This window comes from Zootoca vivipara, chromosome 13 (genome assembly GCF_963506605.1).
Source record: "Zootoca vivipara chromosome 13, rZooViv1.1, whole genome shotgun sequence".
In the NCBI taxonomy this organism is placed as follows: domain Eukaryota; kingdom Metazoa; phylum Chordata; class Lepidosauria; order Squamata; family Lacertidae; genus Zootoca; species Zootoca vivipara.
Window position 1 is genome coordinate 46,733,555 of NC_083288.1, and position 16,221 is coordinate 46,749,775.

The following is a 16,221-nucleotide window of genomic DNA, read 5'->3' on the forward strand; positions in this document are numbered from 1 at the left end:
GAGTGACCTATTTGTTTTATGGTGGTGTGTACAGAATGCAAACAAACAAGTAAATGCCGTGTTAGAAACATAGCTGCCAAGTCTCCCGTATTCCCTGGGAAACCCCCGTTTTTCCAGCCGTTCCCAGCTGGAAAAATGGATTTTTTTGTTTTCCCCCGGTTTACTTACCGGCCGGGGGAGGCTCCTTCTGCGCATGTCTGGAGTCTCTGGTCATGCGCAGAAGCGATTTCTGGCGCGGCAGCCATTTTGGAACTGGGAAGAGCATGCTCAGAAGCGACTTCCGGTGCTGCTCTACCCAGCTCCAAAATGGCGGCAGTGCTACTTCCGGTCTGCCGATCCCTTATTTTTCTGGCAGGAACTTGGCAGGTATGGTTAGAAACCTACTTGTAAGCAGTGCCCAGAAGGCTATCAAATCAGCACATATTACATGAGTGAGGAACTGCCTGGGTAGACTGACATGCTCACCATGGGCTGAAGAAAAAGTTCACTCCCTTCCCATGTAGTTTGGCCCCAATCAAAATCACACACATGTGCACACAGACATATACACACTTATTTATGATAAATAAAAAAGGATTCAAAGAGTTTGCTGTGATGTATAACATGCCATTTTCTTTTAAATTTAAATCCACCGAGAAAAGTGCAGCTACAGGCTGACTGAAGAGTTCCTATATTAGTCTAAACCTGCATTCATGATTTAGAACATAACTCGTACCAAATTCTTCTCCAAAGAAGTAATTCAAAGGTCATTTGGCAGGACAGCTGTGAAAATGCTGGTTGTTGTTCATCATTTTGCTGAGGCCTTTGACTAATTAAACAAACTATTGGGGGGGGGGGGTAGTATTATTTCTGTTTGTTTCCATGCTGTGCATTTATGTGTTTTTAAATTGTAAACCACCCTGTGATCCTCGGCCAAGTGGTATAGAATTTTTTTTTTCATTATTCAATTTTCCAAATAAACAAAACAAATTACATTTCAAATCAACAAAACAAATTACATTTCATCTTAAATTCACCCTTCTAAATCCTTTCGCTCTGCCGAGCTTATGACTTCATGAAGAAGGAAAGCAATAGAGAAAGTCAAATATAAGTTTGACTGCTTTGCTGCACAGCCATCAGCTCGTGATTGCATGCTAATGTATTGCTTTGTGAGGAGGCAATGATGGAACCAGTCTAACATTCAGTTATTGTTGTTTTTAAACATAAACACCACATCTTTAAAAGGAGAGGGATGGAGAAACTGGGTGTAATCAATGGGAAATGAGCAGAAAGGGACAAACCTGGTTTGAACTTGGTTGATTTGTGTTTGGTAGAAAAAAATGGATAAACTGTAAACAGTATTTCCAAATATATATATGTTGGAAGTGAATGATTAGTGGAAAGGTGTTTTTTAGTTGAATTTGAATACTGGTGGGAAACAGTTGAAGGAGGTATTGGCTGTGGGAGAGAGTGGGTGGTTGTGGTAGGGTTAGTGAGAAAAAACTAGGTCAGCATTGTTATTGGTCATGTTTGGAGGATAAATGGTGAGGGAGAATTTATTTAAAGGTATATTTTAATAGACTGTGTATATGAACCAAAGGAACATCTAAGAAAGGATGTAGCAGGAACAACATGCTTCTGTATGCTAAATTATCATAAAACATTTAATTATATTCTTTATCAATAAAGTAGTTGTATCATACAAAGGTGTGCCTTGATGTTGGATTCAGACTGATACTTGGTATCTGCGGTGGCAGTGAAAATAAATTAAGTTTAAAATCCCTAATAAAAACCCAGATCAGGGCTGTAGACCTTAGAGCAGCCTTTCTTCCTAGATGTTGTTGAACTAGAACTTACATCATCCCTAGCTAGCTGGACCAGTGGTCAGGGGTGATGGGAGCTGTGATCCAACATCACTGGGGACCCAGGGTTGAGAAAGGCTACCTGAAAGCTAGAGAAGGTGGTACATGGGAGTTGAGGTAGATTGCAGGTTGCATTTTGTAAATGCTTCTGGGATTCCATTGAGCAGGCACTATTGATGTGCATTGAAGCATCGTGAAACTACACCAGAGAATCAACAACACAGCTATGTCAGCAAAAGAGAGGAGCAGATCCCTGATTGGTTTGAGGCCGGCATTAAGAATATGGAGCTTGTTTTCACTGCAAAGTTCATGGTTCTTATGAACTACAAGTGTGCACTGGGAAAGAAAAGGAGCGATGCCCAGCAGATTGCTAGACAACGTGCCACTGACTCAGGGCTGGCACATCCATTAAGGCGAACTAGGCAGTTGCCTAGGGCGCCAAAATGGAGGGGGCGCTGGCACGATGGGGAGCGCTGCTGGCTTCACAGGACTCACTCTGCCGCGTGGCCGCTGCACCCCAACGCCACCTACCCGTGTCCAGGGTGGGTGGCAGCAGTGGCGCCGGTGCAGCTCAGGCGTGCCCAGAGCGCCAAGGGCAGCAGTGTGTGGAGGACACGTGGGGCGAGAGCAGCCACAGCCGGGCCTTTGGCTCCAGGCACCGGTGCCGCGCTCTACTTCTCGGGCAGGCGGAAGCAGCTGCTGTTGCGCCCGGGGGTCCGTGGCTGAAGCCCGAGGGCGGCCAGAGCAACCCAGCCGTCGACGTCGCAGGTAAGCAGGAGGGGCATTGGGAAGGGAAGGGGGTGAAGGCTGGGCCAGGCCCGCAGGGAGGAGGCAGACACCTGGGGGGTGCCAGAAGGTGATCTCTCTTAGAATTTTTAAGTGTCAGGTGTGACTGTAGCCTGAACACAGCAGAGTTTGCGCAGGTTTTTTTCCGGAAGCTTCTGGCGGTAACTGAAATGACTAGACGTCTGGACGCAGAATAAACTATTTACAGGATTTATTAAAATAAAAGAAAACAGAGTTTCTATATACAAAGCAAAGCAAAATAAATCCTCTCCTCTCTGTCTCTCTCTCAACCTATACAGCAATTTCTCTCCTACACTCACCACACCACATACTGAACTGGCTTTCACAGATAACAAGTCTCAGTGTTGAACCTCAACCAATAGAAACGCTGTTGCTAAGGTAGAAGCAGACCTTGGCTTTCTGCCAAATGTTATTAGTTTGACCTAGATTAGTTTGACCTAGATTCGATTGTGTGAAGAAGTAATCTGATGGTGTTTTATGCTACTGACTCAGCAAAAACCCGAACACCCCCTCTCAGATTCTTCTGAACCAATTAACTCTTGTGTAGAGAAATTTTCACTTGCTTTTTCTAGCAACCCTAAACCTTTACACATTTGTTTGTTCTTGATCTTTGACAACGGTTTAGTTAACACATCAGCAATATTTTCCTCACTAGATACATAAGTACATTTAATCACATCATTCTGTACACAGCAACGTACGTTTTGGTATTTCACTGCAATGTGTTTCGAACGTGATTTCAAACCTTCTGTATTACTCAAAGTTATGCATGCTTGGTTATCCACATAAACTTGTACATGTTGTTCACAATTTACATTTATATCTGTTAACAACTGCTTGAAATAAATCACTTCATTGCATAATTCATTAATTGCAGCAAATTCCGACTCAGTAGACGATCCACTTACTACGTTTTGCTTCCTGGACCGCCAACTAATTAATGTCCCTCCAAACATAATGACTAAACCAGTAACAGATTTTCGATCTGGCAGATTTCCCCAGTCACTATCACAGTAACAATACAGTACTTCATCTCCTTCTGAATTTAATTGTAAAACATAGCCAATTGTTTGCTTAAGGTACCTTAGTACTTGTTTCACTGCTTTCCATGCATTAAGCGTAGGTTTTGAAACCAGTCTGCTTAGTATGCCAACTGCGTAACTAATATCTGGTCTGGACCACTGTGCCAGATATAACAAACTCCCAATAACTGAATGATATAGTTCAGGGTGTTCAAACAATGAGCTCTCATCTGTGTGAAGTGATTTTATAAATCCAGGCTCCATAGGTACTGCAGTTCCTTTGCAGTCTTGCATCCTATAGTTAATTAAAAGCTGCTTGATTTTACTCTGCTGACTTATCAAACAACTACCATCCTTGGCCCAGCACACTTCCAAGCCTAAATATGACCGAACTGGACCTAGGTCCTTTACTTTAAATTTGCTAGACAGTTGTTTTGCAAACCTTTTTGTCTGTTTGTCTGACTTGCAACCATATAAGACATCATCAACATATATTAGACACAACTCTTGTTCACTTCCAGTTCCACGAACATAGACACAATTGTCTGCTACACTCTGTTTGAAATTTAAAGATACCAATGCTTCGTGAAGACATTTATTCCAGGATCTAGCAGCCTGCTTAAGCCCATAGAGAGCTTTATTTAACTTTAACACTCTATTGCACCCTGTCCCAAATCCAGGTGGCTCAGTAAGGTAAAGTTCTTCAGTTAAAGATGCATGTAAGTATGCAGCTTGTATATCAAAATGATTGAGTTTCAGCTTTCTTTTAGCTCCTATTGTCAGAAGTAACCTTACACTTTCAGGCCTGACAGTCGGGGCAAAAGTCTCGTCAAAGTCCAGTCCAGGTCTTTGAGTATACCCCTGTGCTACTAAACGAGCCTTGTGTTTGTACCCTCCTGTTACTAGAGGCTTAAGCTTATACACCCATCTGCAGCCCACAATTTTAACCCCCTCAGGCTTTGCTACTGGTGTAAAAACTTTATGCTCATTTAGAGAAGACATCTCTTCCTGCATAGCCTGTAACCACATGTTAGCCTGCTCTTCTGGCAAACTCAGCACTTCCTGATAGCTTCTTGGCTCCACAAAAACATTAAACACGTTAGCCATATCAGGAGAATAACGTTCTGGTGGTACACCTTTGTTTTTCCTCTGAGATCGCCTGGGAGAAAAAGTTTCTGCAGTCTCACTTTCCCCCTCAGAACTTTGCCCCCCTTTCGGTTCCTTAGCAACAGGTGAAGTCTGACTAGTTTCTTGCTGTGAGGATATCTTATCTGTACTTTTCTCCCCCTCATTCTCAGACTCTCCACTCTCAGGCTCTTTTTTACTATCACTGCGTCCTTGGGAAGATTGAAACCAAATTTCTGTGTTAGCATGTAATTTCTCCCAACCACTATGCTCACAAAAAGTGGCATTTCTGGAAATTACAATTCCATTTGCTCCTTCTGCGAACCTATATCCTTTTCCAAGCTCCTGATAACCCACAAAAATTAGCTGCTTGGTTTTAGGCTCTCCTTTCTCGCGTACCTGTTTGGGAATAAGTACCCATGCTTTTGACCCAAACACATGCAAATGGTCTACTTTAGGACATTGGTAACCCAGCATCTTCAATCATAGAAAACATCATAGTTTGTAAAGATCTATTTTTCCTTTCCACAAGTCCGTTCTCCTCCGGGGGAAAAACGTTTGTTTTTCTATGCCCTATGCCCCGTTTATGCAACCAATCACGGAAAGCATTTGACAAAAATTCTCCACCTTTATCCGTCTGAATCCTTTTCAGTTTGAAAGAAAAAAACCTCTCCACAGACGCCACCCAGCCTTTGAACTTAGTAAACACGTCTCCCTTGCTTTTCATGGGATAAACCCAGGAATAACGCGTTGCGTCATCCACAATAGTCAAAGAAAAACGTGCTCCACCTCTGCTAACAGCAAATGGACCAATTACATCCATATGAACAAGCTGTAGCGGTGTATCGCTCACTCTATCACTTCTGGGAAATGATACTCTCTGGGTTTTAACTTTTTTGCAAACATTGCAATCCAAAAATTTATTACAATTCTTCAATTTGCACCCATCAGCTAGCAGAGGCATTTTTAAAATACTTTTCCAACCAGCATGTCCCATTTTTCTATGTAATAAATGCACACAGTTGTCATGCACAGCTTTGTTACCCAACACAGGCTGAGATTCACTGACTACTGCTGAAATTGGAGAACCTGCTTTAAGCATAAACAAACCTCCCTCTGACTTAGCAGTTCCCAGAATCTCACCATTCTTTTTGATAACACAGCTGTTTTCTTCAAAATGTACTTTGAAACCAGCTTTTAGCAAACAATCTACTGACATTAAGTTGCTTCTTAGTGAGGGCACACATAACACATTCTCCAGGCACTCACGCAGACAAGGAACAAACACTGAACCCCCTGAATGTACCTCAGAAGTTCTCCCGTCAGCGAGAGCAATTTGGCTACGTTGTGCCATGCTCTTTGAAACAAACAACTCGTCAGAATTTACGATGTGACGAGTGGCACCTGAGTCAACCACCCAGACAGTTTGTTTCTCATTAGCAACCTTGACCACGGCTGTCACAAGATGAGCCGACTGTTTATGCTTGAAAAATTTCTTCTGCCGCTGTTGCTGCTGCTGTTGCTGCTGCTGATCTTGTCGCTGATACTTGGTCACCTCTGGGCACCCACGTTTTAGATGTTTTGTCGATCCACACTGAAAACACCATCGCACAGCATACGCTGACTCTTCACAGGAACGTGGTGGTTGCTGCTTCCCTTCTGGAACGGCATTCACATTCTTTCCAAGCTGACCGCTTGTCGATGCCTCTGCAGCCAATGACCTGTCTTCCCGTTTCTGCCATTCTTCCAGCAAACGCCCAGTAACATAACTAACAGTTAAATCATCTTCTTTCATTGCCTCAAAAGTCATTACTAAATTGTCCCAGCTTTCAGGGAGAGAGCTCAAAATGATAGACACTTTCTCCTCCTGGGCTAATTTACAGTCTCTTTCCTGAAGTTCTACAAACTTCATCTGTAAACTGTGCAGATGATCATGCATTGTCACTCCAGGCTGTAACATCGCCTTGTATAATGACTTACGAATAGATAACTTGGAAACAGCAGTTTCACGTACATGTGGGTCTTTCAACGCTGTCCACACACCTTTGGCTGTTTAAATCCCCCGTACATGCGGTAACTGGGAATTCTCTAGCCCCAAGATAATGGTGGCCCTTGCTCTTTAGTCATTATCCAGGTCTTCATCATCTGGCTTCGTAGGTGGCTTATTCACAGCCTGCCAGAGATGCTCCCTTTGCAGCACTGCCTGCATGCGTTCAGACCATAGCAAGTAGTTGCTGTCATTCAGACGCTCAAACGCCATCTGAAACGGTTGTGACGCCATCTGAGAGCAATGTTCCCTGGAACCTGGAACCAGCTACTCACGGCCTCCGAGAGAGAACAGGAAACACAGCATCCAGCACTTCCACGCTGCAGCTGTTGTCCAAACGATTCCACGCGTCCACGGCTTCACCAGCTCACTGATGCCAACACGCCAGCCAGGAACCAGCCAGTGTCCTTCCCATAACCTCTTAGAATTTTTAAGTGTCAGGTGTGACTGCAGCCTGAACACAGCAGAGTTTGCGCAGGTTTTTTTCCGGAAGCTTCTGGCGGTAACTGAAATGACTAGACGTCTGGACGCAGAATAAACTATTTACAGGATTTATTAAAATAAAAGAAAACAGAGTTTCTATATACAAAGCAAAGCAAAATAAATCCTCTCCTCTCTGTCTCTCTCTCAACCTATACAGCAATTTCTCTCCTACACTCACCACACCACATACTGAACTGGCTTTCACAGATAACAAGTCTCAGTGTTGAACATCAACCAATAGAAAAGCTGTTGCTAAGGTAGAAGCAGACCTTGGCTTTCTGCCAAATTTGATTAGTTTGACCTAGATTAGTTTGACCTAGATTCGATTGTGTGAAGAAGTAATCTGATGGTGTTTTATGCTACTGACTCAGCAAAAACCCGAACAATCTCACCTAGGGCGCAAAAAACCCTAGCACCGGCCCTGCATTGACTACTGGTTAAAGCTGTGTCAGAGCCTTCAACTCAACAGGGACAAGACTGTTGAGAGGCAACACTGTCGTAGATAGGCATGGAATCAGCATTTGAAGCAATAGGAAAATTGCACCACTGAAAACCTTGCCTAGAGAGATCATCACAGACTGCAGAAAGCAGATGAAGAGATGGGCAGAGATCAATCAGAAACTGTACTTACTAATGGGAAAACACAGCAATTGAAATAATCCAAACTCTGTCTCGGTAGAGCTGGATGTCCCTCCCGCCCTTGAAGAGCTGAATAATGATCTATGTTATTTTATTGATGCTGTTGCTGTGGGTTTGTCATGGGCTTTGCTTAGAACAATAAATTTATTTTGATTAAATGAGAACAAATGAACATAGAACTTAAGTCCCAATCAGTTCCACATTTGAAAGAGCAAGGCTTTCAAGAGCAAGCCTATCACACTCAGAAGTAACCACCATGAAGGAATTCATTTCCAGGACAAATACCACCGGCAAATGCAGCATGGAAAAGGTGATTAACAAGCAGACTATGTTCCTCTGGCTTAGAGTTAATGAAAGAAAGCAAAGTAGCTAGTCATAAAGGAATTTATTGGATCCCAACGCCCACCAATTTGCCATGCTTGGTCAATTTGTCAGCCAAATAGACAAGTGGTTGTCACTTTCCAGAGGTCCACAGTGACACTCCTGTTCATTTGCGGAGGTTTCATTTTTTGTGGGCCTCATGACAGATCTCTGCAACGGGAAATGAATATTAGAAAACTTTGATTACTCCCAAACAATGGATTCATATCTATCTTTAAATTGTGCAAATATTATTCCACATACCAGAATAATTACCTCCAATTAGTCACTTTTGATGATATATTTCCTTTTTACTGACTCAGTTTTCTGGCTGGCTTCTTTTATTTAACCTGCTTTTTTCTATGCTGAGACCCAATAAAACTTTATTTCTCTCCCTACTAAGTAGGACCAGATGAAACTTTGGCTTTGATAAGGTAAACATGATCTATGGCAATCTGATAGAAACACTTCAACTTAGAACTGGCAATTATCTCTGGTGTAATTATCCAATTAATCATAAGCACATCGGCTTCTCTTCTCCACCTCAGGGGAGTGAAAATAGCCACATACAAACTATGAAGCAAAACTGGATGAAGCAATCTCCAGACACTGTGCCATTCAGAGCTCATGCTGCATCCAAGGCAGCCTCAAACTGATCACTGGTTTGTTTACCCAGAGTGGGCCACATTTTCACATGCATGTCAGAGAGACTTTCCTCATCAACAATACTTGAATGATGATGTTTAAGGTTCCTATTGCTCAATGTTCTATGAGGGATCCACTTCCAATTTTTCACCAATATTATCAGTCTGGAGATTTCATCATTGGTGGCATCATGTCTCAGATTTATATAACTTCAATAATATTAACCTTCCGTAAACCTCCCTCTCCTCAATTTTTTGATGAGATTTTGTAAGGAATTGTGTTTTTTAATATATTAAATATATGTTTAATGAATATATTTCTGCATTTCACATATGACGATTAAGAAGATGGCGATGGTTTCTATTAGCCTTCTCTCCTTCTTAGTAGTTTAGATGCTTATTGGGGGTGGGATGGAAGACCTTGAGGTATACCTAAAAATTATTTGTGCAAGCTGTGCCAACCTTAGATTCAGAATTTCAATTTATAAGGAAGGTCTGAAACTAGCATCTAGTTATTATAAGATTATCAAAAGGCAGCAGAAACAGTTTCACTTTTTAAAGGTTTTAGTGCTATTACCCATGGAAGACTTTGAAATTGAAAATCCATATTTGACATTTCTGAAACCTGCCATGAATGGTTAATCACTAAGATTAGAAAATGACCTTGTTACCAGCTTTGGGTAGTGCTGTATGAATGGATGTCCGGGCATTGTCAACTCATTAAACATTATAATATATCATTACTATCATCATTAAGTTTGGTAATAATAAAATGATAATAGAGTTGGCAGGGGCAACTACTTACATTCTGCAAATAAGAAGCTCATTCCTACTTGAAATATGGTCCTAGATCACATTATGTTGTGTTATATGCACAAAATGTCCAAATACCAACATAACATTGTATTGGTAGAATCCTTTCTCTTTCCCAAACTGTAATAAAATTATGGGGGAAAGTAAATTAGATTTTTGTAATTTCTCTCATGCTCACAACATATTTCAATGGATTGAATCCATTCAATATAGGATTCAATGGCAGTATTGTGTGATTTTTGACACATAGATAGGGAAATATGTTAATATTGAGTTTTTCAGGAAACAATAGCAGGGGAAACAGAGTGTTGTGCTTGTATCTGTGCAAAGAGGCTGTTACTTATCAACATCAAAACCATTTTTTCTTTTTTAAAAAAAAATGTTTAGGGGTACTCTTATTTTCCTACTCATATTGAAATACTGCCCCACAATGAGGCCAAACTTAGATTCACAAAAAGTTTAGGGTATGTGTACCCCTGCGTATCCCCAGAAAAAGCACTGATCAAAGCCATGTCAAGAGTTGACTGTACAGGAAAGCCAAATGTTCAGGTCTATCTATCGACCCTGAACAAATCTCCATGGACAATCAATTTTTCTGAGCCTGCGCTGTTATTCAATGTGTTATGCTTTCCTTTCAGCCCAGTGACACAACTCTATCAGCATATCCTAGCTTTGACATTTGCTGTGAAGGAAATAAATGAGAATCCACGTATCCTACCCAATGTCACACTCGGCTTCCACATCTATAACAGCCATTTCATTGCAAGTTGGACCTATCAAGCCTCTCTTGAACTTCTATCCAGGCAAGGCAGATTCATCCCTAACTACAAGTGTGATGCTGAACATATTCCAATAGCTGTCATTGGGGGGTCAAACTCAGACTCATGTCTCCAGATAGCCACCATCCTGTGCAGATACAAGATGCCCCAGGTGAGATTTGTGCCTAGAGCATGGATGGCAGTCAAAAGATTTACATTTGTCTTTGATGATATCCCTTCAGGCTGAATGTTGGTACTTGTACTTGAGCATCTTTAAAAATTGGAGGTACATCACAAACCTCAGGGATAAAACAATTTAGACCTCAAGAGAACAGGGATCATTTTATACTGCCTGAAGCAGTTGTTTAAAAAGAATAGGTCACTGGTAATATTTGAATGTATTTTCATGGATATTGAAAAATGGAATTTTAATATACATGCATACCTATATAGAAAACATAAGGGAAACAAGGTAAAAACATAAGTTGTAATCCATGAATTACCGGTATAACTTGTTTGTCCTCGCTGATTCCTCTGGCCAGCATGTTCTTTAAGTTTCCACACTCAGCAAAACAACGGTGAAACAACCAGCCAACCTCCAACTCCTCCCTTCTTTTCTAAGACAAACACACACTTTTAAATGTCCCAGGACATTCTATACAAGATCTCAAAGTAGCTGTCTTACTACAAAAGAATTTCAGAAATAGACTGGAAAGAGAAGTTGCTGAATTGCAACTTATCACCAAGCTCAAAACCATGGAGGGACCTGGTTTGAACAGAGATATCGGATTCTTATCTCATTATACATGATAAGCGATCTTCAGCCATCTCAACCCTTGCTTTTTCATGCAAAACCATTTGCAGTCGTTTGCGGTCATCAACAGCTATCAGTCAGTCAATCACCCATTTCCACCACCCTTCTGAGTGATCCCCCCTCCCCATCCCCACCCCTCCCCACCCCTTCTCTACATAAGTGCCTGGAAACTTCCATTTCACTGTATCTGAAGAAGTGTGCATGCACACGAAAGCTCATACCAAAATAAAAACTTAGTTGGTCTTTAAGGTGCTACTGAAGGAATTTTTTTTATTTTACACACTTTTAAAGGGAGTTAACAAATCAACAAGACAATGATTCAGGATTTCTGTGACATTAATAGGAGTCACAATATTTTGCAGCTGTTACATTTTATTGCATAGGTTTTCTTTCCCCCAGTACAATTTATTCTTTGTTAAATACATTTTTTAACAGATAAAGTACATATAGTAACAATTCCATACTAACATAAATGAATAAAATGGTGGATTTATCCCTATTGTTAAGTACTAATAAGATTTCTTTAAAAATGAAATGTAGTTTTCAGTTGAATTGGTGCTTCTTAGCACAATTTACTAGCAACTTCTGCCGCCCTTCCTTTTAGCTCATCTATGGCTCTTCTCCCATAATGGAAGACAATGTACAAACACTTTTCTCCCACTGGATGTCCCCAGATGGGACACATCAGTACAATGGGATACTCCAGCTTCTGCTGCATTTCAGCTGGATATGGATTGGGGTGCTTTCTCTGAGTGATGACACTGGAGAGAGATTCGTACAGAATGTCCTTCCCATGTTTGCGCAGAAGGGCATCTGCTTTGATTTTATAGGAAGATTTCCTCAAGTTAAGTTTTCTGGAGAGTTCAGTCAAATGGTGGCTGATGGTTTCGAAACGATGCGCATTGTTAAGGACAGCACTGCCAGTGTTGTGATGGTTTATGGTGAAATTTTAACAATTCTGGTCCTGAGAATAATCCCAAAGTTTGCAGAAGTAGATGATATACCATTTCAAGCCACATCAAAAGTCTGGATAATGACTACACAGATTGAATTCACATCGCTTCCCTTTCAAAGAGGATGGGAAATAGATTTCCTGCATGGGGCTTTCTCCTTGGCTGTTTATTCAAAGGATCTTACAGGATTCCGTAAATTTATTGAGGTGAGAAACCCTACCTTAGAAAGAGAAGATGGGTTTCTCAGGGTTTTATGGGAAGAAATATTCCTCTGTTCTTTCCCCAATACTCCTTGGGATAAGAAACATGAGGCATTCTGCACTGGGCAGGAGAAGATGGACACCCTTCCTGGGACTGTTTTAGAAAGGAGCATGACTGCCCAAAGCTACAGTGTCTACAATGCTCTATATACTGTGGCACATGCTTTGCATACCATGCAGTGCTCCAAATTCAAAGGTAGAGCAATGGCAGATGGAATAACATGGAACCAGCTAAACCAACAGACATGGCAGGTAATGCTCTGACACAATCAATTATATATATATATATATATATATATATATATATATATATATATATATATATATATATGCATTTGGCTAAATGTGGGCTCTCCTCTTGTAGATTATTTATTCTTTAGATTTTCCCTTTTAGGAAGACTTGGCACTAGGGCAGGCATAGGCAACCTTGGCTCTCCAGATGTTTTGGAACTACAACTCCCATGATCCCTGACCACTGGCCCTGTTAGCTAGGGATCATGGGAGTTGTAGTTCCAAAACATCTGGAGAGCCAAGGTTGCCTATGTCTGCACTAGGGTGATGACTTTTTTACAACCTCATTTCCCTGTATCATAATTTGATGAGTTTTCATTAAAGATTAGATAACATCTTACTTTCAAAGAGATTTGATTAAAAAACCTCTCACACAAAATGATTTTAAAAAAATTATTCATCAGTTTTTTTGACCATTTTTGAAGTCACTGTAAGCAGATATAAAATTGAACCCAAGCTTTAGAGTCACATACATACAACATTATATAGGGTCATCAAACACACAAGGAAGCTTTTTTTAGCTGCAGTAACAGTATAGACGCCGCTAGAGGACGATGTTTTGCTACCCCTCCTGTAGGTTCTTTTCCCAGCATGTCTGGCAGGGTCTGCTGGCTGAGTTTTGAGGTTCCAAAAGAGGGCTTTTACCTTGCGCAGGTGTGACATTTGTATACCCTATGTTGCTAAGAACACTCCCCATTGTGGAATGTGGTGTTGTGTCCTAATTTGATATGAAATATATATAGAATTGTTAATACAATTTTATGAAATGGTAAAATGGCATACAAAAAAATAAAAACGGTTTGTGTGTGACCTTTTAAAATATTTCAATGGAATATATCTCATTTTAGTCATTAATCAGCAAAAATTCATCCATTTGTGCTACAGGAAATAATTTTTGAGGGGAAAAAATGAAAACATCATCACCCTACTTGGCACTTTAGTTTGTTACAGAATCAGGCACCCCATGTATTAACATCGACAAAGTTTTGAATTCCCTAAATTGTATTTTCAGAGGCCAGGCACATTTATTTCTACTCACATCTGCCTAGTGTAACTCCACGTCATCATATATGCAAGAAACTAAAGGTTTGTCTCATCATGCGTGTCACAGAATGGCTCTTTTAATGTTTGATATTCTGGCATGACAATGGGTATCATGATCATGTCCAATACAAAAAGTGGGTTTCTACTCTTTGTCTCTAGGTCCCCCTGCATGTGTGTCTTGTTCTTTCATTTCTCGCCACTGTCTTTCTTCAGTTTCCGTCTCCATGCAACATTCTCAGGCTTCTCTTTTCATGGTCCATCTACAAATGTATCCCAGCTTCCAATGTTGTATTTCCCTGCTCACTTTCCAGCAACACATTTCTTAAAGAGATTAAGATAGGTGCCTTCATTCCCTGCACTTTCATCTTCACTTTGTGTCATCCATTGGGCCATGCCACATTGATCTTGCTCCTTCACCTAGCTGAAACACCATCTCACATTCACATACCAGCAGATAAATCAAAAGACCTGAATCTGTATTTGCCCCAAACTCTACATAACATTGGCCATCAGGTTTGCAGTAGGTAGGTATAGTTTAGGGAAAACTGCATCACAACTCAAAATGGGTGGAGTGCCATGGAGAGACCTGATGTTCACAGTCATTACTGTGTTTGAAGATGACAGAGTATTGAATGTGAGTTGGCAGACTAAAACTTTTTTGGACAAGATTATTGCAGTGTATTTTCAACTGTTCAATTAATATAATGAGATGGTCATTTAAACAAATCAGGAACCAAAGCTCTCAGCTGTGAAATATAATCTCACTTATGTAATAAGGAATCCTTTTGTAGATCATCATGATTTCCCCCCACCCCCAATTTAGCTCCAGCACTTTCTGAGAAGTGTCTCCTTCAACAATAATGCTGGAGAAGAGATTTCCTTTGACCAAAAGGGAGCATTGGTAGTTGGATTTGATGTTATCAACTGGGTCACATTCCAAAATGAGTCCTTTCTTAGAGTCAAAGTTGGAAAAATGGACACACAGATTCCCCAAGAAAAGGGATTCACAATTAATGATGATGCCCAGCTACTTCAACCAGGTAAATTCCATTTTATAGTATATCCAGTCCTTTCCCCAATGTTTAACCTCCTCTCTCCTTATGTCAATAAAGACTTGGCTAGAAAATCCATTGCAATTGCACTTATCTGGGGTCATTTCACCAACCTAAAAATATCTACCAAAGCAGTTATTGGAAGTGTGGTAGGGAAAAAATACAGATTAACGCATTCCTGAAAACATCTGGGAACATGTACTCTTTCACAAACACCCAGTCTTCTCCTTAGATCATCCAGCCACCCTCCCTATGCAGCATGGGCTTTTGCTTGTAGGAATTTCGGGGCCAGGACTCATTTTTCCCATCTACTTCATACAGTTGGGAGTAATTAGTTGAGGTAGTGTATTCATTTATTTGTTTTAATTGGCTGTTGGTCCAGGGAAGATAGACAATTCAAGAGATGATATGGCAAATAGCCGAGGCAGAAGTGAGTGAAGGGCGCTCCTTGATCACCTTACACTAGCTATCAATGAGTCTTTGGGTGAGCCCTCTAGGCTTGGCATGCAAACTGGATGAAACATTGAGCCAGTGAGTCTGCTACTTGTTTCTCCCAAGAAGGAAGCATTCCTTCCAATTCTTTGCTCCAAGGCTGCAGGCATTGCCAGTAAACATGTCCAGGAGAGGGGAGTGACCTGCCTTAGAGAACTTTCTGCCCAGACTCTATTTTGATTGCCAAAGTCACTCTGATTTGCACATCCTCTATTTAATAACTATAACCTTTCTTCCAAAATAATGTTTTGAGTCTTCTTTAAGTTGTGTTGGTAAAGGCAGTGTTCCCAATGGTATAATTGATTCTGTCTGCAGCTGCGTGAAAATTGCTATCAGGGGCTGGAGATGGCATTTTCCTATATTATTATCATTCTAATTCTGAACTGGTATTTCACTTGTGCCAGCAAGATGTAATCACTGAAACCGTTATCTTCTTTTATTTTTACACAGACGCCACCTCTTTCTTTGTGTAATGAGAAATGCCCTTTAGGTTACGCCCGAGCCAAGAAGGAAGGGAAACCTTCTTGCTGCTATGATTGTCACCTATGTCCAGAAGGGAAGATCTCAAACAAGAAGGGTAGGTGATGTAATTATTATTATTATTACTGGTATTATTACTGGTATTATTATTATTATTATTATTATTATTATTATTATTATTATTATTTACTTATACCCTGTCCATCTGGCCAGGCCTCCCCAGGCACTCTGGGTGGCTCTAAACAGAATATTAAAAACATGATAAAACATTAGAAACTTGATCATCACCCATGTCC

At 40.8% G+C, this 16,221-nt stretch overlaps 1 pseudogene; it reads left to right on the forward strand.

Annotated features, from left to right (window-relative positions):
* Positions 1 to 1,872: 1,872 nt before the first annotated feature.
* The window catches only part of LOC118078096 (vomeronasal type-2 receptor 26-like), a 15,552-nt pseudogene continuing 1,203 nt past the window's right edge, over positions 1,873 to 16,221 (forward strand).